This window comes from Topomyia yanbarensis, chromosome 1 (assembly GCF_030247195.1).
Source record: "Topomyia yanbarensis strain Yona2022 chromosome 1, ASM3024719v1, whole genome shotgun sequence".
Lineage (NCBI taxonomy): Eukaryota > Metazoa > Arthropoda > Insecta > Diptera > Culicidae > Topomyia > Topomyia yanbarensis.
In genome coordinates, this window is record NC_080670.1 from 71726049 (window position 1) to 71750686 (window position 24638).

Sequence of the window (24638 nt, forward strand, 5' to 3'; positions counted from 1 at the left end):
TAAAGTTCCAAAATTATTAAATCCTTGACTTCCAAAATTTCTTAATCTTCAATATTTTAATTTTTTTCCTTTTACATTTACAAAATATTAAAAATTTCAAATCTTTAATTCTTTAAATTTTTAAATCTTTGAATTTTTAAATTTTTGAATCTTTAAATTTCTAAATTTTTGAATTCTTTAATTTTTAAATTCTTAGATTTATCAATTTTTCATTTTCTCATATATTAATCATATGATTTTTTAATTCCGAAATCCTATTTTTTGAAATGTCAGCTTAAATTTTTTAATTTTCAATTTTGTATGTCATATTTAATGTTCAGTAAATTTTTTATGTCATATTTAATGTTCAGTAAATTTTTTATGTCATATTTAATGTACAGTAATTATTAGGGGTCGGCCAATTCAGACCTAGTAAGGGTTTATGAGCTATAGAACTACAACCGATTCACAAATAAATATTTTTTCCCGAAAGCCTGATCAATTGCTCACATTTTTTCTAAGGTAACTTTTTCCGATATCGTACCGTATTGTGTATTAAGGGTTCTACGCAAAAGTACCTGAAAAGTCCGAATTACCCCAACTCTGTTCCAATTATGACCACCCATGTCTTATCGATTTTTGCAATGGAAATAAATGCCTATGTTGACCTAAGTTCCTATTTAATTTTCATTAAGTTTCAAATGGTGAATTTACAAGTTCTCTTTGATATAAAAAAATTTGTGGCAAATATTCCATAAAAAGTAAGAGTTGGGCCAAATTACCTAACAATAGGTTATGAGCTATAAACGTAGAAATCTGTGAATCGATTTGCGAAAACTTATCTTTTCCTGAAAGCTCGACCTCTCAAACGGTTTTTCGCGATCGCGTATCATATCGTATATATGGTAAAAGGCCCGAATTGGATCAACCCATATTCACACACAGATTAGACGAAAACAGTTGATAGTCTCGCCTCAAATAAGATATTAAATAAAAGATATTAGACGGCAGGTCCAAAATCACGATAATGCACTTAATTTAATTAATTGTTGTTGCCAACAATAATCTTGTTTTCTGGTTGACACATTTATCAAAAAAGCTCACGAAAACTGAGAACCGCAAAATTTTGTGAGAAAATTACTGTCATGAAAATTATATACATACGCTTTTCACAGTATTACCATAGCTGAAAAATACCTGGGATCCGAATTGGCCCACTCCCCTCTAATTAAAAAAAAATCGATTTCTTGATTTTAAAAATTGGCAACATTTTAATATGATGATTTTGCAACTTTGAAGTCTTCAATTTTGCAATTTTTAAATATTTCGATTTTTAATTCCGAATTTTTAATTTTGATCAATATTTAGATTTTTGAAAACATTGATTAATATTTTTAATGGCTCAGTTTTTTTTAATATACAGATTGCATACGTCACAGTAATCGGTGAGAACTAAACAAGTGAAATGCTAAAAATACTTAAATTAAGTTGATCCGGGGCAGCGAATTGCACTAGTGTTGCACTTTCTGGCAGAAGTGGGAATGAACACGTCTAGTGGCCGGCTCTTTCGCTAGAAAATGCAATTTACTGCTCCGGGGTTGTTCATTAAAAAACGGCATAAGAAAACTATTTATTTAATCAATCAATCCATCATGCTATAAATCAATTTCCCAAGACAACGTAATGAAAACTGACGACTGATGTTAAATGACATCCAATGAAAATCGCGCCAGAATTCTGTCCTGGGCAAATTTTTCTACGTTTGAAAACTGCGTTTTATTATGCCTAAAGCACGTCCAAATTAATGCGCATGATTAGCATAACAGTATAACAGTTATGCTGAAAAGTACACTTTACACGTTCGTTCGCTTAAACATGCGTTGATCCTTAAGCGGACCTTACACGAGACATAAATATTGTCAATGAATATATTGATAAGACTGCTTCAATCCATCAATCTCATTTAAATTCTACAATATTGTCAATATTTCTACTCGTGCAGGGTCCGCTTTAGCGCAAATTGTTGCCGCTGCGTCGATTCAAACTCCACACGGAAACAAAAAACTACCTAAAATTGAGTTCCTTTGACTCAATCTCGTGGTATCGTGGGGGAACTTAAAATTAGGTAAACCGTGTTGAAGGTAGTTTCCATTTAATCACGGCAAAAATTACAACTCATTGATAGGTTTTTTATACTCAAATTTAAGTTGAATTTACCTAATTTTGAGTTCACCCCAAACAACTCAAAAGTAACTTCCCCCACGGAAGATCTCGACTGAGTCGAACCTCTCGTTTTGTTTTTGACAACACTAATAAGTGCGAAAGCGACGCACAACTCAAAAGTAAGTTAAAAGAACTTTTCTGCAGGTTGTTTTATTTAACCGTGCATGCAAATGTTCAATGGTGACATCCATCATATGACAGCCCTAGACGACAGTTTCACTAGTTTGGACGAAGAATGTTATCCCTCTCAGAAGGTTGTCACCGCGACAGTTTATGCGAAACAGCAGACACAAAAAATGGTAAACCGACAGCCCATTCGGCTCGCTACGTTTAGCGTAGAATATTGTCAACAAAACGTGCGCGGTACAGACTGTCCCCAAACAGCACTTTTCCTCACAAGATTGCACTGTTGCCATTACAGTTTGGCTTGACGAGCGAACGTGCTGTAGCAAGAGAGCGTCGAGCACACATAGAGACATCCGATTCTGTTGCACAGCGACAGTAGTAAAAAGGCAGTCATATTGGTAAGCCTGCTCAGGTTAGTGCCGCTGGACGCAATGTCGAGGCTTTCTGGAAGCCAGACCTGAGGTGTCCGGTAGTCAATAGTGACAGGCTTGATGAAAACGTGCAAAGGAGTAATCGGAATAAGGTCGAACTAGATCAGCTGGTGCACTGCGCACTATGCGTGGGAGACCAGGTATTTGCAGTCCTGTTGACTGCAATTACACTCCTGATAATTGGTCGGAGCTAATTTGGACGAGGTAAGAGAAAGTATGATTGGATGGCAATACAAGGTAAGAGATGGGAGAAGGGACCAATGAATCAAGGTTGCAAACCGAAGGAAATAGTACCTGTCTTTGAAACTAAACGATTCTGATTGGACGGATAAACGGTGTAATAACCATAGTGTTCTTTTAATGACTAAGCATTAACGTTGCCCTTACATACTAATCAATACCCGGGAGAATTTGACTCCTCTTTGCACAGTTTTGTTTGCAATGCTTGAAATTTAGAGTTCCAGCATTATGAGAGCTGTTGATTGACTATCTTAAATGTATTAGAAAATACAAACGTATGCTACTTATAGATATATTGTTAATCCATTAATGCCCAAAATTAAATTCAGATTTCTACTTACATTGAGTAGCTGTTAATAATTAATAATTTTTATCTTTCGTGTTTGTGTGTTTGTTTGAGGAATCACTATTGTTGTTTTGAGCCAAATAGAAATAGCAATGACTTCTCACCTATTGTAAAATAAACGGTACAGTTATTTGTGTTTTCCGTCAATGCTCAACGAACGCCGAAGGTTTCTGTTTTAATGATTCTGTACTGCCTATTAGGACATAGAAGTGGATTTTTGTTGATGGTGAGTTGTCTGTTGGTTTGTATTTGTTATGCGTTTTTTGTTTATATTACTACTAATTAACCGATTTCGCCAATTTTCTCTATTGTTTCAGAGAGCGAGTAAGGGCGCTATAACCCTGGCTCATTAGCCAGGGCAGGGCTAAATACTTCTGTCCCATCCCAGGAATCTAGGACCAAAGGAGTGACATTAACCCTCTTAGCAAAATCACTCCCAACGATTTATCAAACCCTCATCAAATTGAAACGGTTGTGTACGGGTGTCCACGTTTCTTCCTTATTCAAGGTTCAAAATAATCCGTTGACTAAATTATTTATTGAATGAATAATTTGATTGCCGTATAATTTTGAATCATCCGAGGGGTGACTCACTCTAGTATTTTCGATTCAGACTAACGTATTGAGAAACGTATTTGTGTATTTTTCACGAAATTACATGTATTTTGTGTATTGATGAGTATTGATTATTTCTTTCATAATTCTTACGTATTAGCGCATCAAAAACGTATTTGTGTATTGTTCACGAAATGCAATTTATTATGCGTATTGGTGAATTATTTCATAATTCTTATGGATTAGTGTACTAAAACGTACAATTGTATGCACGCATTGTATTTTTGTTGAATAATCAATTGAAACCGAATGTTACTGAATTTTGACGTTTAAATGTTATTGAAGAATGCAAGTAGAATAATTTCATAAACGCAAAATTAGTACAAATGGAATTACTAGTGATGTTTCAAGATTAACGAACAATTCAGCATTTTGCTAAATTTTACTATTCAAAGAATTAGTGACTTCTTCAGTTTGCTTCTACTGGTGAGAAGCGGGGAGATTTACCAGATATGCTGCTATTGTTGAACCAAGGCTGATGAACATGTAATTGAAGTAACCTTTATCTTTAGTTTGGTGAAAACTAATTAGGCTTACTGAATTCTAATTAGGCTTAATCAATGGTAATTTTTGAACAACGCGGTATTATATTTAATCACTGCAGTATTATCTAAATTTATTTCAAAAATTGAGATGCTTCTCAGCAAAATTGAGATGCTCCTCAGTACAATCAGCCGAAATTCCTACTGGTTGTACTAGACTCGGTTGTGTCACTAGAGCCTGACTTAGAATTATGACTGAACTCATTCCTGCAAGTTGACCGGAAGCGACTCGTAATTCGGATTCTTTTGTTTTGTATTACTTTATTGTGATTATAGAGGTTTTAACCATTCGCCTCTCTTCTGGTTAGAGTAATCTCTTGTGGAAAAATCTCTAACTCTATGTGCGGGGTTGGGAATTGAACCCAGGTGAGCTGCGTACAATCTTGTGTTTTGCATTCTCAATCCATCGAGCGTTGGTTTCGATTCTATTCCCTCAACGAGTGTACTATGCTGGTAGGAAGTTTCGGATTTACGTCCCCTGGGAGTATTTTCAAATGTAAGGTAAACAGGTCTAATACGCCCCCCTTAAGCAAAAATAGCTATATTTCACCATTCGACGCTAACTACTCTAATTTATTGTTATATTAGTTAGAAATTAATACCCGTTTCATTTTTTATGAAAAACATCCTGATACAAGTACAATTAAACATTTTTCAAAGATGCCTAAATTCTAGTTTTTTCTTTCACTCAGGGCAACATGCCCCCGGTGAAAGTGTAATATGCCCCACAACAAGAGGACGGTATGCCCCACAGCAATCGGTGAGTATGTCCCACAACAATGGGTGGGGCGTGCTGGCCGGCGATGAGCTGTTGTGAATACATGAATAATTCTACACACACACATAGTTTTAAGTCAGTTGACAGCAAACTGTTGTCGTGAGCACACGCGTTTTGACGACAACGATATTGGTTTTTCTATCAAGAAATTCGCGGACTTAGTCCGGCATAGTAAAAGAAGTTTAATTCCGATATTCGGAACCAGCAACTGCCAATATGGCATCATCGGATGACAAAACATTTGTCATCAACTTCAAAGTTGTACCGACTAAACTGAACCTTCCCGCGATCGCAGAATTCATCACAAAAATCTCGCTATCGAAGCGACTAAGCTACAGCACTTACAAGTCAGCAACGGACGTGTCTTCGTGGGCACCGATTCCGCTCAAACAGCACAGGACATAGTACAAGAACACAACATAAAGCACCAGCTAGATCACGACGGGAAATCCTACAGCATTCCACTGTCAATGGAAGATGGATCTATTGAGGTTAGAGTTATTGACCTCCGTCCGAGCACAACGAACAGGCAGCTAGCATACCGGATGCGTGAGTACGGTGAAATCATGTCAATCCGTGATGAAGTCTGGAAAGATTTCTTTCCTGGTGTCCCAAATGGAGTTAGGATAATGCGAATGAAACTTGTTAAACCGATACCGTCATATGTGACGGTGGACACGACTATGACTCTCATAACCTACAAAGGTCAAGTCGCCACATGCAAACATTGCAATCGACGAGTTCACTATGCTCAAAAGTGCTCTGAGTATGCAAAATCTATGAAACCGAGCGTCAGCGGTCGTTTAACACTGGCCGAAATTGTAAAAAACGGTGACAGCCGGTCGTTTCAGCAGCAAACTTTTCGTCAGCCAAATGCCAGCTCCGCAGGGTTAAAAAAAGGCGCACCTCACCATGGGTCAAACATATCTTTGGCTGGTAGTGATACCGCAATGGTAGACGAGCCATCACCTCAGAGCAGTGGTCAGCAACAAGCAGAGACTATTAGTACTTCCCAATCTACGAACGATTGTCAAATCGTAAACATTACGAGTCCGTTTGCCGGCTTCGCAGACGAAAGCAACGAATTGAGCGCAGATAAAAACAAAACCAGCACAGTGAACACAAAAAGACCGGCATCACCTCTTGAAAATGAAAGGAAGAACAACGAAAAAAGACCGTCCCGGTTCGAAACACGGCTAGAGCCACATCTCACTCGATCGACTTCGCGCAACAAACAATAAGCAGGAAAACCAACCTAAACCAGCCTCGTCATATCAACAACAAAAAAACAAATGTGATAGTTTTTTCCTCTCCGCCTTTCACCACTGCTACCTATAACTGGTTTCATCTCTGCCAAAAAAGGAGTGCTAACTTTTTACCTCGCCACCGATGTATTTCGAAACAACCGTAAATTCCAACACAACGTAAAGGATAGAAATCTGCAGGAACCATTGTCAATTGCCTCGCAACAAACTAGATCTGCAAGCAGAGATTCTGGTTGCCCCGGTAAGCATTTTGGACAGTATATGTCCCGTCGAAGCAAATTTAGATACTGCCACCCTTAGCCAGTTTTCACCGTTCCCAGCTACCCGGCTGCTGCTGAGCGCTGCTACTATTCGTCGTGTCAACCAAACATGAACAAATGCAGGAGGCAGTATTATTTTGCTGCAGTTTCACTCGTCAACCATCCGTCTCGATTGTGCAACACTCAAATGTTTATGCAAGCGTCCATCGCCAGACAAATTTTGGATAGCTACCCGTCTCAATACTGCAGCAACAAACTGGATATGCAAGCAGCGCCTTTTGCTTCCCTGCCTTCACCGTTCCCAGTTCACATTGACAACACAACGGCACCCATCAGCTGTCCGTCCTATTGGGGCAATCATTCAATGCTTCTGCAATCGTCCGTCTGCTGTGATAGAACTTTGCGGAAAACGAATATGCCAGCAGTGTTTTTAGTTTCCTCGGTAAGCATTTTGGACAGTATATGTTCCGCAGAAGCAATTCTTGATACTACCACCCTCAGCAAGTTTTCACCGTTCGCAGCTTCCTCCGCTCCCGCTGTACCCCGCTACTATTCGTCGAGTCCGCGAAATAAAAACAAATGCAGAATGCAGTAGACATATACTGCGTTTGCATTCGTCAACTACCCGTGCAGTTGGAGCAACATTCAAATGATTATGCAAACACCTGTCGTTAAGGAAAATTTGACAATATACGCGTCTCAACACTGCAACAATAAACTGGGTGTGCAAGCAGCGTATTTCGATTCCCTGCTTCTATTGCTCCCAGCTCACGTCGCCACCACAACTGCACCCACCAGTTTTCCGTCCTGTCGGGGCAATCATTTGATGTTTCGGAAACCGCCCGGCTATTCTTCTCGTGATGCCGCTTATTCATCTTGTCGGCGAGAGATAAACAAATGCAGAAGGCAAAATACCTTAACTGCGTTTGCCTCGCAACAAACTGGATCTGCAAGCAAAGATTCTGGCTGCCCCGGTAAGCATTTTGGACAGTATATGTCCCGTCGAAGCAAATTTAGATACTGCCATCCTCAGCAAGTTTTCACCGTTCCCAGCTCCCCCGTTGCTGCTGAGCGCTGCTACTATTCGTCGTGTCAACCAAACATGAACAAATGCAGGAGGCAGTATAATTTTGCTGTAGTTTCACTCGTTAACCATCCGTCTCAATCTTGCAACGCTCAAATGTTTATGCAAGCGACCATCGCCAGGAAAATTTTGACTAGCTGCTTGTCTCAACACCGCAGCAATAAACTGGATATGCAAGCTGCGCCTATTGCCTCCCTGCTTCCATCATTCCAAGTACACGTAGATATCACAACGGCACCCATCGGCTGTCCGTCCTGTCGGGGCAATCAATCGAACTCTCTACAAGCGTCCGCACGCTGTGATGAAACTTTGCATAGAACGAATATGACAGCATCGATTTCAGTTTCCTCGGTAAGCATTTTGGGCAGTATATGTCCCGCCGAAGCAACATATGATACTGCCATCCTCAGCAAAATTTCACCATTCTCAGCTCTCGCTGCTACTGCCGCCTCCATAAACTGCTTCGAAGGTCTTCGTGTTCCTGCCACTATCGTGACAACGTTTAGCTCGTCGCGCAAACATGCCAACGAACCACCCTCTCTACGATGGAAATGGCTGATATGATGAGCTACAAGATTGCTACAATCAACATGAACGCAGTGACAAACGGAACAAAGCTTGATGCCCTGAATTCCTTCATCCGGTCTGCTGAACTAGATATTATCTTTCTGCAAGAGGTGGCAACGACAAGCCTCAGCATACCAGGTTTCAGCATTGAGTATAATGTGGACGAGCATAGAAGAGGAACAGCGATTGCAGCACGAAATTTTTTCTCATTCACTCGCACGGATAAATGATGTTACTTTCATTAACGTTTATGCCCCGTCGGGAACGCAAAATAGAAACGCTCGGGAGAATTTCTACAACAACGTGCTACCATACTACTTCTACAATGCAACGAACACTGCAATCATCGGGGGTGATTTCAACTCTGTAGTGAATCAAAAAGACGCCACCGGTTCAAATACACACAGTCCAATGCTTAAAAGATTCATGGTTGCCTCAGGAGTTGACGACAGCTGGGAGCTTATACATCGTCAACATGTCGAATTTTCTTTCATCAGATCTGACTCTGCCTCCAGGATAGACCGGATTCTTCTCACTCCCAACATACGCGAGTGGATAAGAACAGCACATTTTGCTGCAACCGCCTTCTCGGATCATAAAGCATACATTATCCGCACAGTGCTTCCCACGCTCGGGAATCCACCAGGTCGGGGTGTATGGCGTATGCACCCAAGTTTAGTAAACGATCCAGCAGTTATAGATGAGCTTCACGTCAAATGGGCTTATTGGACAAGAAACCGAAGGAATTTCCGCACCTGAATCGATTGGTGGATCAAATACGTTAAACCAAAACTTATTTCCTTCCTCAAATGGAAAGCATCGATAAAAAGACGTTCCTTCTGCGACACAATGGAATTGTATTATGCTCTGCTTCGTTCATCCTATGACCGCTATTATGGCGATTCCAGCCAGCTAAGTGCTATCAACCACATTAAAGGGAAAATGCTGTCGCTTCAACGAAACTATGCACAACAAACAAGGAGTTGGAACGAAGCATACATCGGAGGCGAAAGTACATCAATATTCCACGTAGCAAATCAAAAGACTCGACGAGCTGAAACTTCGATCAAAACGCTGCAGATTGACGCTGATACTATAAGGGAGCCTAATGAAATACGCCAAAGCGTACAGGAATATTTCGCGAATCTGTACTCCTCCACGCATACTACAGTAAACGAAAATTTCAACCCAACACAACGCATCGCAAACGACAATGAGGACAACCAGCGTATAGTGAGTGAAATTTCATCCAACGAGATTTTACAAGCAATTAAAGCAAGCAGCTCACGCAAATCTCCTGGCATTGACGGTCTACCAAAGGAATTTTTTTTAAAATCGTGGCAAGTAATTCAGCGAGAGTTCACCTTTATAATAAATGAAGCCTTGTCCTCTCAAGCCCCTAAGGAGTTTTTTGACGGTGTCATTGTGCTAGTCAAAAAGAAGAAAAGCGACGACAGCATAAAATCGTACAGGCCGATTTCACTTCTGAACGCTGACTACAAAATCTTCACTAGGATACTGAAGAACAGAATAAGTCCCCTCCTTCCACTGCTGTTATCAAAAAATCAAAAATGCTGCAACGGAAAGCGAAACATTTTTGAGGCTACCGCCCGCATACTGGACCGCATTTGTGAGCTAAAACAACAGCATGGAAACTCGATGTTGGTAGCATTTGACCTCGATCATGCCTTCGATAGAGTGGAGTACAACTTTCTTGCAAGAACCATGGAACAAATGAATTTCAATCCGGAACTGATAAACCTCCTCATGTTCTGTATGAATAATAGTTTCTCGAGAGTTCTGGTCAACGGTAAATTGGGAAGTGAGATCAAAATTCAAAGGTCAGTGCGCCAAGGTGATCCACTCTCAATGATTCTGTTTGTCATCTACCTACAACCATTGCTTGATAAGCTGCGGAGACAATTCCCTCGCGCAGTATTAAATGCATATGCGGATGATATCTCTATGTTCATCGAAAGTGAATCTCAGTTACTCGCAATCATAAACATCTTTGCTGACTTCACAGCTGTTTCAGGAGCAAAACTCAACACCCAGAAAACAAAAGCCTTGAGGATCGGTTTATTGGATATGACACCACAAAGTGAGTGGTTGCAAACGCAGACTTCAGTGAAAATTCTCGGAATACACACAAGACTTCTCGAGCACGGTTGAACAAAATTGGATTGCGGTACTACGGGGAGTACAAACATGTATGTGGATGAACAACTCCCGAAATCTAAATCTCATACAGAAAATAATTTTGCTGAACACGTTCATAACGTCGAAAATCTGGTTCACGGCATCAGTGATCCCCCTACCGAATAAATACGCTGGAAAATTCATTTCGCGGATCGGCTCCTTCCTGTGGTACGGGATGAATTGGACCAGAATTGCCTTCGAAACACTAATACTCCCAAAATGCCAAGGTGGTTTAAATTTACATTCACCGTCCATCAAAGCAAAGGCCCTGCTAACCAACCGCATGATACAAATCGGATCGGATCTACCCTTTTTGTGGAGTTTTCTGGAGCACAACGCGAATCCTCCAATTTTGTCGTGCATTCCACGAAAATACGAGCACATCCGAACAGTAGTCAAAGAGACAGCATTCCTGACCGAAGAAATAGCTAGAGCACCAGATTCAAGAGCAATATACCACCACTTTTTAAAACAGCTAAGGGAGCCAAAAATAGTACGGGAAAATCCTCAACGTGATTGGAAGACAATCTTTAAAAACATTCACTCCAAATTTTTAAACTCACACCAACGATCAATGTGGTTTTCTGTGGTACATCGCAAAATTGTAACCAACGAGTTTTTGTATAGGGTGAACAGGAGAGCTGACCCTAATGCAACATTTGTCCTGGTCAGACGGATAGCATCGAGCACCACCTATTAAAATGCAGCGAAAACAAACTCATTTGGACTTACCAACGAAGCGTTTTTCTGGGCATGGATCGACGGCTTTTACAGCTGCAACATGAGGACTGGATATACCCGGTTTTCCAACAACAAAATAGACGCACCCGCCAGCAAATCCTCAAAGAAATTTCGTCAATGATATGCTACATGACAAGCGTACCAGCAAATGAGAAGAATGTAAATAGCTATAAGTTTTATTTGACATGTAATTAAAAATTAGAAACCAGGACAATAAAAGTTTTACAAAAAAAAGTGAAAAAAAAGCCAAGCTATAAACTAAGATAGTAACTATAACATTCTAGTAAGCTACTTGAAATAGTTCTATTGAATCCGACTATTCCTAATTGGTTGTAATGCTTGTGGAAAAAGTGGAAGCTTACATAAAAGTAGCTCTTTTGAAACTTTTGTGTATATTGTTGTTTTGCAACATACTAAAAATACCAAACTGACTTAGTACGTTGATTTCATGAAACGATACTGTTATCAGTCATTTTTACTTTTTAGATAGTTCAGGAATCCTCGGAATCGAAGAGGGGCATTTAGCCCCGGTGGAGCGTATTATACCCTTTTACGCTACGGGATCTTTAAAGATTATGGGATTGTTCCTCTGAATCAATCTAACAAGAATTCTGATTGATTGCTGCCTACTTGTCATTCTAATGATTCACCGATTGGGAGTCCCAATTCCGAGAAAAGTAAACAATCTAGCGTGAAAAAACATACGCTATGTCATAAGAAATATACTGAATTAGTTCCATTTGGCATGAAATTAATGTAATATTTGTATGGCTTGTATCAACAGTGTATTACTTGACGAATTGGATTGTTATCGACGCATTGAAAAATATTTACGCTACTAACGTATTTTTGTGTGTTAGCGTATTTTCGATGTATTATCGACGTATTGAAAAATTCTTCCAGAAGTAACGTATTTTTAGTACATTAGTGTATTTTCGGCGTATTAAATGTATTAAGGTGTATCGAAGCATTTCTCGTGTATTTTTTCAATTGGGTATTTTCAATTCACTTTGAATGGGGAGTGAACTGCCCCTCGGAATCATCTATATCTTTATTTATCTATATTTTTTTATTTATTGAATGAATAATTTGATTACCGTATAATTTTGAATCATCTATATTTTGTACGCTGCACAGTTGGCCTGGCAGCTTTAATGCCTGTTTCATATTCAATATGTGCCACAAACATTAATAATGACAAGAAAAATTGTGGACAAACGTCTGCAATTTTCCAGGATCCCTACATGTATTGGCTGTATATGTGTAGACTAGACTAGACTTGAAGCGGAACTGAGTCAGTTTCTAACCCTAATCCAGTCACCGTGGCAAGCAGAAATTTAGTAAAAGTTAAGCAAAGCGAAATTGATGCTGGCAGAGTTTCTGCGAGCATTTTGCGCGATTTGTGCGAGAATTCTGGCAACGAATTCGCTCAAATGCAACAACCGTTTCTGACAGAAGCGGTTAAACCAACCGATACTGCTCACTTTTATCCAGAATCCAGCCAGGAATGTACGGCCAAGATCTCTGTACGCTTTCTGCCACATATTTGTCAGATGTTTTGCTCGATTCGTGCTAAATTCTGCCAGGTAGGAATTGCCAGGATCTTCGCACAGTTTATGTCCGAGTTATGCCAGGGTTTTGCTTGGTTCCTGTCAAAATTTGCCAGAAAACGCGAGCGAAACCGAGTTCGCCCTAGCTCAACTAACCCGACAGGATACGCGCAGAAATCTGACAGGGCGGCCAAACCAAGACTGACAGAAATCTAGCAGAGCGGTCTCTGCCAGAAAATTTGGTGACTGGGAACTACTGTCAAAATTTATGAACTGACTATGATTTGGGTTACTTACTTTCGGGTTGAAGTAAAAACCAGGGCGTTGCTATTTTTATTAATGAAATTTCTTGTTTGCTGTTAATTTATTTTATGCCTGAAATATTTTATATTTTGTATCCACTATATTGATGAAGGGCACCGTTTTTTCCGCCACGTTTGAGTGTGTTGGTTTGTTGCTAGTGAAATTAATCGTGGCGCCCCAGGTCCGCGAAACACATAATCAACAAACGGACCAATCGAAGCGAAGCTTGTAAGCACGTGGTGAAAAGAAGTATGGCGTCCGGGATCGCAAAAGGGCAAGTGTTTACATCACTAACCAATCAGAATAAAGTGTGGGACCACCCTTGATTTCTCCTTCATTTCTTCTTGTTTGCTCGACAGCCAATGTACACATAGAAAAAAATGTAGACACCTGTAAATCTCGGTGTTAAGCGGCCCATGCATATTCAATATTTTTGTCAATACTAGATAGTATTGACAAAAGTATTGAACGTGTAATGCAAAATAAATATATTGACGATGTCAATATATTTATTTTGCATCGAGGCCATGACGTATCCAAACGAACATGAAACGAAACGAAATTTGACGTATTTCTATTGTGTATACGTCAAATTCGATGTTCGTTTGGATCTAAGACAAGACATGACAATAGAGGGGGTCGTTTTTGTTCCAATTTTACGTCAGAATGTTCCAGCTCCTGATTGGCTGATTCTGACTTTTTGCACCACACGCTATGTTACTGCAGGGATAGCTAAATGATGTTTGGCAGTGTTGCTATATTGATAGAAAAATAATGTAATTACTTTTGACAAATAATATTATTATCGTTAGAAGAGTAAAAATGAATAAATGAATCTAAAACTTGTCAGAAAATGGTTTCAACAAACCTTACTAAACACCCATGACATGGAAAACGGCGCCCTTTATTAATATAATGGATTCAAGATACAAAATATTGCAGGCATAAAACAAATTAACAAGAATCTATTCTCATTTTAAAAATAGTAACACTGTTCGGAAGATTTCAGCAGGGTGGAAATCTGCGAAAAGAAAAATGTCGAATGAAAAATAAGAAGCCGATTGTCACGTCTTGTCTTAGGTTTGGATATGGCCTCTTGGCCACACTCAAACTAGAGTGCTCTAGTACCCGGTCAGCGTGGCAAGCAGAAAGTTAGTAAAAGTTGAGCAAAGCGAAATTGATGCTGGCAGAGTTTCTGCGAGCATTTTGCGTGATTTGTGCAAGAATTCTGGCAACGAATTCGCTCAAATGCAACAACCGTTTCTGACAGAAGCGGTTAAACCAACCGATGCTGCTCACTTTTATCCAGAATCCAGTCAGAAATGTACGGCCAAGATCTCTGCACGCTTCCTGCCACATCTTTGTCAGATATTTTGCTCAATTCGTGCTAAATTCTACCAGGTAGGAATTGCCAGGATCTTTGCACAATTAATGTCCGAGTTATGCCAGGGTTTTGCTCGGCTCCTGTCAAAATTTGCCAGAAAACGCGAGCGAAACCGAGTTCGCCCTAGCTCAACTAACCCGACAGGATACGCGCAGAAATCTGACAGGGCTGCCAAACCAAGACTTACAGAAATCTAGCAGAGCGGTCTCTGCCAGAAAATTTGCTCACTGGGTACAACTACATATTTTTTCCATTGCGCGTGCAATATTTTTGTCATTACTCTCTAGTTTTGACAAAAATATTGAACGTGCAAGGGCCGCTTTATCCCAGTTAACCCATTCATGCCCAGGTTGTTCCCAGTTAAACTCACTCCGGAACCGGTTCGGATTTCTGAATGGAGTCATTATGGATTCCAAATCAAATGCAACAACCGATTCCGACTCAGAATCGGTTGTTGCATTTGATTTGGAATCCATAAAGACTCCATTCAGGATTCCGAATCAAATTCCGAATGGTTTGACCGGGTTTGTGGACAACAACGTTTTTAAACAGCTATAACTTTTGATTGAGGCGATATTTGCTCACAAAAACAAGTAAGGATCATTAATGTGATTGTTGCCTTTAATTTGAGTATTAACAGTTACAAGGATTAGCTCTCGAACTTAAGTTATTGCAATTAGTCTGATTGGATTCCGATGGAGCAGTGCTGCCAGGGACAGTTTACGTTGACGATTGAAAATGTTTTTTTTTCATATATCTACGTTATGGTGCAATATTATTGAAAACTGATAAAAATTATCAATTTGGACTGTCGTTGGCTACGTTTTCCACGTAATTGGACTATTGTAAGAACTATCTAGGAGAATTGTATTGAGCATAAGAAGGTAAAAATTGGCCAGCTTCTAGCACTGCATCTTTATGAAAATAGGCTTTTCGTGTTTCTTGACCCCACCGTTTTCAAGGAAAAATAGTTTTGAAACCCTACATGCACTAGAGAAAAATTGGGGATGAAAGGGTTAAACTCATTCCGGAACCGGTTCGGATTTTTGAATAGAGTCTTAAATGCAACAACAGATTTCGACTTAATCGGTTGTTGCATTTGAGTTGGAATCCATACTGACTCCATTCGGGATTCCGAATGGTTTGACCGGGATATAGCGTTGCTTTCCCATCCCCAGCTCAACTGGAATGACCGAGGGGAACGTCACTTCAGAATAATTGTTATATTCCGTTCGATTTTGCATGAATTTTCATTTTTTCGTCAATTTTAGAAAATTTAAACAATTTTCTATCACATCGAGTATTGCTAAAATATTTTAAAAAATTGAACAAATTTATCCAATCTCAATCCAATTCTGACGTTACTCCGAGGGGAGCGACGTCCGACAATATCGTTGATTCGATCCAACATCAAACGAATCGGATTAACGAAAGATGTTTGTCGGACGAGTTTTTCTGTTCGCAGGAGTAGACTTGTTGACAGAACCCCCCCCCCCCCCCCCGGATTGTCAAACAAACGTCTAATGGATTGCCTAATATCGTTGATTCGATCCAACATCAAATGAATCGGACTAACGAAAGATGTTTGTCGGACGAGTTTTTCTGTTCGCCGGAGTAGACTTGTTGACAGAACACAAACGTCTAGTAGACTTGTCAAACAAACGTCTAATTGATTGCCTAATTTATTTTTTATGACACATTTCATACTATCATCATGCATTCCAAACCATTACCAGGAAAGTCGAAAATTCAAATCCATTTTTCATCAGCAAATCACGGAGTGTCGTTCCCCTCGGGAATGACATTTTCCCCGGTCAAACCATTCGGAATTTGATTCGGAATCCTTAATGGAGTCAGTATGGATTCCAAATCAAATGCAACAACCGAGTCTGAGTCGGAATCGGTTGTTGCATTTGATTTGGAATCCATAATGACTCCATTCAGAAATCCGAACCGGTTCCGGAATGAGTTTAACTGGCCCTCTAAGAACGGTTGGTTTCAAAATCGTCCAATGAAGGACGTTCGTTGGACCAATTTGGATAACGTCCAAATAACCGTTCAACGAACGTCCAGCGTTGGACCCGTGTTGAACGATTTTGAAACAATTTTTTGGACGTCTCAGTGGGGGGTCTGCGCATGTTTCACTGAAAATAATACACACGTTCTTTCCAAGTGCTAACTACACTTGAATTTCAATGTATCGCAACACGCTCATTTTAAGTGGTTTCCTATTGAATTTCGTTAATGAAGCACGTTATTTTCATGTGTATTGACTTATGGACGAAATTCAAGGAACATTTTATTGATTTTCATATGCAACACACGTCACTTTTAAGTGTTCCTCCTATGATTTCGCCATCTTGATATGCAGATGCATACGAAAACGAGATGGCGGATACACCAAAAGCGCAGTCACGTTCCTCGGATGAAGAAAAATTTAAAGCGCTCGGTTTTCCTGATCATATTTGCAGGATACTTTCAGGTATGTATAGAAAATAATGAAATATTAAAGAAATATAATTTTTTGTGTTATAGAGCAAAACATAGATCCGGACTACGAAACGGAAGTTCTACGTTTGCTGGCCGAACAGCGACTGGCCCGTATTGTCACTGACGAAAGTGACAACACCACGATTATTTTCGAGGTAAATATAATCAAAATATAATGCAATATAACACATTAATTATTGCCTAATGTTTTTTTTAATAGCAGGATTCTGAAGTACCGGAGGCCGTAGCGGTTGATAGCTCACCGTCGTCCGATACGATTGAACCCGCTGCAGTTAACACTCCATTGTCTGTTGAGCTCACAGACACCTCTGACGTAACCTTACCACTTTCCACGGATGAAACGGAAGCAGTACCGAGTACATCGGGATTATCGATTCCTTTTTTGCAGGAGGAAAGTATCATTCCAATCGCACATGTCCCACTAAAAAGACATTTTTTTTAGTTACATGATGTTCTAATTAAAGACGAGTGTATTGAAGCAAACAACTCGTCACAAAATTTAAAAATATGTTTAAACATTCTTCTCTATTATCCGAGTAAGTGGATGTTTTTCAGTATTAATGTTGTTAATTTTTGCAGGTAACTGATTACCACTCGCAACCTACTGAAAGCAATAATCAATTAAAACCTGAACTGACACCGTCAGTACTAGCAAATATTTTGAAAGGAACGATCTTGAGGCAACAACTTCTAGAGCTTGGTACTCGAGGAACGCCGTTCTCGGAGGCCCGCCAAGCTGAGCTTACTGGGATTATCGCCGAGTGGCATCTGGCTCACATATCCAAGACGACCGACAGTGACGTTCAACAATACGCACGAACAGTGACACTTATATTTAAACACGAAAAATTGGTATATGTTAACAAAATGAACATAAATTATGTAAAGGTTCCTAACATCTTCCTTTTTTTGCAGGAATCGTATTATCTACCTCGTGGAGGCGAAAAAAGAAACCTAGGTGGGAAAATCTACAACAAGATCAATACCCTCAAAACAAAAGCGCGCAAACGAAAGCTTGAAGATGCGCAACAATCAACATTTGTTGCTAGAAAAAATTGCGAAAATACGAACCAGGCTGAGGTGGCTAAGAAAGAAGACCTTCAATGGCTGTACCAAAATGATGGCCCTTGGACAACGGTACTAGATAAGTGGAAAGGGACTTTCCAAACTCGGGAACGCTTCCTTGGTAAAGCAAATACGAAAGAACACCTCATTACAACAAAACTCTGGCGATTCGTGCAATTAGAACACGGTTTTTCAACTGGTAAGCATATGTGTGCGTGAGTTTAGTGTCTGTGGGCTGTGTTTGTGTGTATGTTTTATTGAGTTGAATGTCGACTAAACCTGAACTCCTTTCAACTCAATATCTTAGACCTCCCGGGAATGACAGTGTTCATATATATGGGCTTGCGATTAATTTATCATTTTAACATTTACAGCTGGACATCGATTATCAGTTGCTACGTTTGACTTCAGATTACGACGAGGATTGTTGGGATTTGAAGTGGTCCCATATACTGGGTTGCGTAGGGCTGTATTTCCTACATCGTACGGTTGACACATTATCTTGCGAATTACTGGACATTTTAAACGACGCTGCTAAAAGTGAAGGTTAGTTTTACCTGCATATCTTGCTTACGTTTCTTCAAAAATACATGTACTATGCTAAGACTCTAACTGATGTTACAGACGCACGAATAACTGCATTTCTATTACTGTTGAACTGTGTGTTGCATCCAACTAAAGTGACAATAACTTATAAACCAACAGTTGTGAATGGACAGAAGATACAATTCTTTTTGCGGCCTCTCTAGATGATGCAAACAGGAGAATAGAAGACCTGTACAAGAGATATCAAGACCTTGGGCTGCCAAAATTACCAAAACTTGTTTTCCTAGGAAAACCTCAATGTTTGACTGGTAATTTTTACGTGTGCTACGACGGTTTGTCTTACTCACTGCCAACCGCACGTCGAGCGCTGGATGTACTTATAAAAACAAATCTCGACAAACATATGATTACGGCCTAAAAGCCAACTGTCAAAATCCACTTTGAATGGAAATTCCGGACAAACCGTTACTACACGGTTAAATAAAACAACCTGCAGAATAAGTTCTTTCAACGTACTTTTGAGTTGTACGTCGCTTTCGCACTTATTAGTGTTGTCAAAAACAAAAAGAGAGATTCGACTCAGTCGAGGTCTTCCGTGGAGGAAGGTACTTTTGAGTTGTTTGGGGTGAACTCAAAATTAGGTAAATTCAACTTAAATTTGAGTATAAAAAACCTATCAATGAGTTGTAATTTTTGCCGTGGTTAAATGGAAACTACCTTCAACACGGTTTACCTAATTTTAAGTTCCCCCACGATACCACGAGATTGAGTCAAAGGAACTCAATTTTAGGTAGTTTTTCGTTTCCGTGTAGTCGAACACAGTTAACAAGAGTTTATGAAAGAGAAAACTTTTCTCTTTCGTTTACTACCAACATTTGTGATTGGCGTGTAACGGTTTGTCCGGAATTTCCATTCAAAGAGGATTTTGACAGTTGGCTTTTAGGCCGTAATCATATGTTTGTCGACAAATGCAGTTCTTGGGTTGCAGCATTCCAAGATCAGCAAACTGATTTGGTTGTTTATTCGTCACTATCTTTATCAACACAACATTCGTGGGAAATACGCTTGCATTGAGAAACTTTAATCATTTCTAAATACCGCGATGCCGAATGGAAAGTATAAATGTTTCGTTAGATGCGTTAAACAGTATTCTACCCCACCCGAGTACATTCAACATTTGGTAGAACATCCTTAATCATAACAATAACAATCATCATACAGCCCACTGAGACGTCCAAAAAATTGTTTCAAAATCGTTCAACACGGGTCCAACGATGGACGTTTGTTGAACGGTTATTTGGACGTTGTCCAAATTGGTCCAACGAACGTCCTTTATTGGACGATTTTGAAACCAACCGTTCTTAGAGGGACCCACTGAGACGTCCAAAAAATTGTTTCAAAATCGTTCAACACGGGTCCAACGATGGACGTTTGTTGAACGGTTATTTGGACGTTGTCCAAATTGGTCCAACGAACGTCCTTTATTGGACGATTTTGAAACCAACCGTCCTTAGAGGGGAGCCAAAAAAACATTCACCTCCCCTCTAAGAACGGTTGGTTTCAAAATCGTCCAATGAAGGACATTCGTTGGACCAATTTTGACATTGTCCAAATAACCGTTCAACGAACGTCCATCGTTGGACCCGTGTTGAACGATTTTGAAACAATTTTTTGGACGTCTCAGTGGGTCGGCAGTTGTCGAAACGGTACAAAATCATACACTGAGCGAAATATCATTTCCAAGCCCTACACTGTTTGTTAAAACGGTTGAACCAGATGACGGTAATATAACGGATGTTGACACGATTCGGAGGAGTTCAATATTAGAGATCGAAATCTAGGCTCATGTCCAACCATTATACGTTGAATGCGCATCTCCACCGTATAGGGATCGCAGAAGATAATCAATGTGCTTGCGGAGAGGGTTACGAAGATATTGAACATATTGTTTGGTCTTGCACTGAATACCGTGAAGCCAGATCCCAATTAATAGACTCCTTACAAGCCAGAAGAAAATCACCCTATGTTCCTGTTCGTGATATCCTCGCTTTACGAGATCTTACATACATGGGCCATATTTATCATTTCCTGAAAACAATAAATATTCAAATATAATTATCCCCACAACGTTTCTAGTTTTTTGCCCTTGCTACCCACAAACAATTTAGATTTCCTCGCAGTTAGTTAAGTTAGATAAAACGATACAAATAAAGAAAAAAATAAACAAAAATTACAGAAAAACTATCAATAGGTTTACAATGAAATTCAAGAAAATAGAGTATAAATAAAAATATTCAAAATGGTGATTATCCTCAGTGTTAGCATTAGAAAGTGAATTTTTATTATAACGTGATAGTCTTAAGAACTTTTGAAACATGATATGTAAAAAAACCCCGGCGTAGAAAAGCTTTTGCAAATGCCGTGTCAAATAAACGTTATGAAAAAAATAGAGATCGAAAAGGTAGCGGTTAATTTTACTCTAGAACTACATCACAAAAATAATTTAACTAGATCGGACATTACATCAATTCAGTCAGGTTCACAAGCGCTATTCAAACTAATTGCTGACAAGATATCAAACTTGCCGTTACAGGATCAGAACGCGCAAACGATGTACGAATTCGTGTTTAAATAAAATGAAATCCATGTTCAATGACATAAATATCGATCACAAACTATTTAATTACTTACAAAGCATAAATTTGTATCGTTCAACGAAAATAATAACAGTTGAAAATAATTCCGTTGGGGAATTGCACTGTTTTGATCCGGACTTTCTTTTAAGTATTGAATCTAGTAGGCATCATATGGTGTTAATGGACATAGAATTCCAACTCAAGTCGTTTTGTGAAACCCCAAACATTTTCGAGGAAACTATATCTTTTGTACGAGAGCTTGAGCAGACTGATCGGATAAATCATTTCGTGAACGGTACGGCATGGAAAGACATTAAAGAAAGATACAAGGGTGAGTTTGTTTTGCCGCTATCGTTCTATTCGGACGAATATGAAATAAACGACAACTTGTCCTCACACAATAAAAAACATGCAATATGCGATATGTACTACACCTGCCTTGCTGTTCCTGATAGATTCGCATCGAAGTTGTGTAATATATTCGTAGCTGAAATAGCCAAAAAGGTAGATATACAAGCTTTGGGAATGAACAAAATGATTGCAAAGGTAGTTCAGGCATTCAAATCAATTGAAGAAAACGGCATAGTGCTTAGAATAGGCAATGAGCGTATGTTGATAAGGTTTGCGGTTGTATTAGTTCAAGGAGATAATTTAGGCACAGAGAACAGACATCCATGATCGAACAAAAATATTTAAAAAACGTGTGTAAACATTTGAATTAATATACTAAAAACACTAGCGCCGCCACACCAACCTATCCCAACTATCCGTCAAATCGATTCCGGAACCGGTTCGAAATCCTGGATGGATTCAGCATGAAATCTAGCTCAAAGAAAACAACCGATTCCGACTCTATCGGTTGACGCATTTGAGCTGGAATTCATGCTGGAAGTCCGAATCGGTTCCGGACTAGTTTGACTGGGTAGAGGAATAACCGCTGTCAATTCTGTCGCACTCAGCCACAAAAAATCATGACGACAGTAGCGCACCTGGTTTAGATATCCAAACTACCTTCGAAACCGTTAGAGATTTTACACAAGTTGAACGCTGAAGATGGACGTCTGTTCTCTGTGATTTAGGCATCCACAGCATATTAATGTTGGCGGGTGGCTTCGGAGCAAAATACTATTGTCGTTTTTGTCGGCGGCCAAAAGAAATATTGCAATTCGATATAGATGAGCATGAAGTTGACCTACGTAATGAAGCTAACTATAATAATGATATATCATTCGGGAACCAGAAAGATACCGGTGTCAAAGGTAGAACCGAGTTTTCTACTCTTCCATCCTTTCAAGTGACGAAAAATATATCGGCAGATGCAATGCATGATATATTTAGCGGCGGTGTTTGTAATCATGGTTTTAAAAATGCTTTGAAATATTTTATCTACGTCAAAAAGTATATGACACTCGATGAATTAAATGCACGACGAAGAGTTTTGGGAAATCAAGCACTGAATGAATCGTCACGGATGCCGGATCTAGAAGAAACGTAGGAAACGAAATCTAAATCAAAAACGATAAAATTTCGTATGACATCAGCTGAAATGCGTTCTTTCTGTCATTATTTCACATTTATAGCTGGTCCTTTTGTGCCTGTAGATGATCCTATATGGGAATACGTAAAGCTCTTAGTCAAATTAGTTGAATTCTGTTTGTTGCCATCGTTTACCATAGATGATATCGAAGAACTTAGAGCTTTAGTAACGCATCATCACGAAATGTTCCTGAAGTGTTTTCCCGGTCAAGTTTTGCGCCCAAAACATCATCATATGTTGCATTATGGAAACGTCATAAAAAGTAGTGGTCCAATAAGCAAGTTAATGTGTTTCCGCTTCGAAGCAAAGCACAAACAATTCGACACAGATTTTTCATTAGGGCCTAAGTCGCAATGTACTCAAATGGAGAAAAATCAGTTTCAATATTCGGCGATGCTTTTCTAAATGCAGTTTTTATTGTAGGTATAAATTGCTTTATGATCATGTTTTCCCTGAAGCATCTTTGGCTAAACCTTATGACAATATAACAAAGAATTTAATTCCTATGTGCTTTTAGTGGGTAGAAACTAAAAAAATGCTTACGCCCAATTTGCATTCCAGTCGTGATTTCGCCCTTCAGCAACCACCATTTGCGAAAGGGCTAAACCGTGAACACAATTTTCAGAAGGGCGCGGTAAATGGGCTAAACTGACTTTGTCTTGCTGAGTAGGGCTGGGTAAATGGGCGAGCTTGACAGTATACTTTTTAATAGGGCTCAGCAAATGGGCGCATATAAACCCAATGCAAATGAAAGGGTGCGTGCATCTTTTCTCCGAATTTCATGAAAATATCGAAATATTCGAACGTTTATGTACAATAACTATAGAGTAGACATGATCAAAGTAGATATTGCTTATCATTTATATAATAGAACTGCCGTTTAAAGAATAATTTTGTGAATAATAACCATACGCCCGGTTCTGTCTAAAAATGTAAGTTTAGCCTTTATATTCCATATGAGAAGAAGGGCCTAAGTCGAAATCTCGAAGAAAATGTATGTTTCGCCGTTTTGTTTTCTTTAATTATAAATCGAATTAAAAACCATTTTAACTAATTTTCACCTCAATCTTGTAGTATTTTTGTCGCATAATGTCATAATAGCGAAAACGCTGTTTGTTTACATTTGCGATTTAAGCCCTAATGAAAGATCTATATCGAATTTAAGCAATATTCACACATGACGTCATCTCGCAAAAACATATGTTACACTCTAGGAGTGAAAGCTTCTTTGCAATATAGTGCTGATCTTGGTAAAGCGGTATTTCTCCAAAATGATTCTACCGATAACTTTTTAAAAGTTGATTTGAGAGCAAGATCCTATTTTAAGTTATTGGTTCAGTGTAATGCGTTTAATTTTGATTTCAATGTTTCATCTTCCCACTATTGCAAAATTTACGGAACGGTATACAAGAATGGATTATTTCTAACGATAACAAAGAATCGGGTGACTGAATTATATGAAATCGAAGAAATATTGCAAAACCAAACTGGGTTTCTTATTGTTGGTGTATTGTGGAAATCCGATCTGTTTGATGAACACTACCAAGCTTACAAAGCTGTAAAACGCACGCAACTGTATTCCATAATACCTATAAATGAGTTTGACGGTCAGCCGATAATGATACATTATTGTAAGGATAAGCTATATTTTAGAAAGAAATACGATTTTAAGATCCAAGAAAACGATTTATAGTTATGAGTTTACTGTTA

General features: G+C 39.1%; 1 protein-coding gene across 1 annotated transcript in view; it reads right to left on the minus strand.

Moving 5' to 3' along the window:
- LOC131677913 (thioredoxin domain-containing protein 17-like) overlaps window positions 1–24638 on the minus strand; it is an 88399-nt gene that overhangs the window by 62719 nt on the left and 1042 nt on the right. The window lies entirely within an intron of this gene.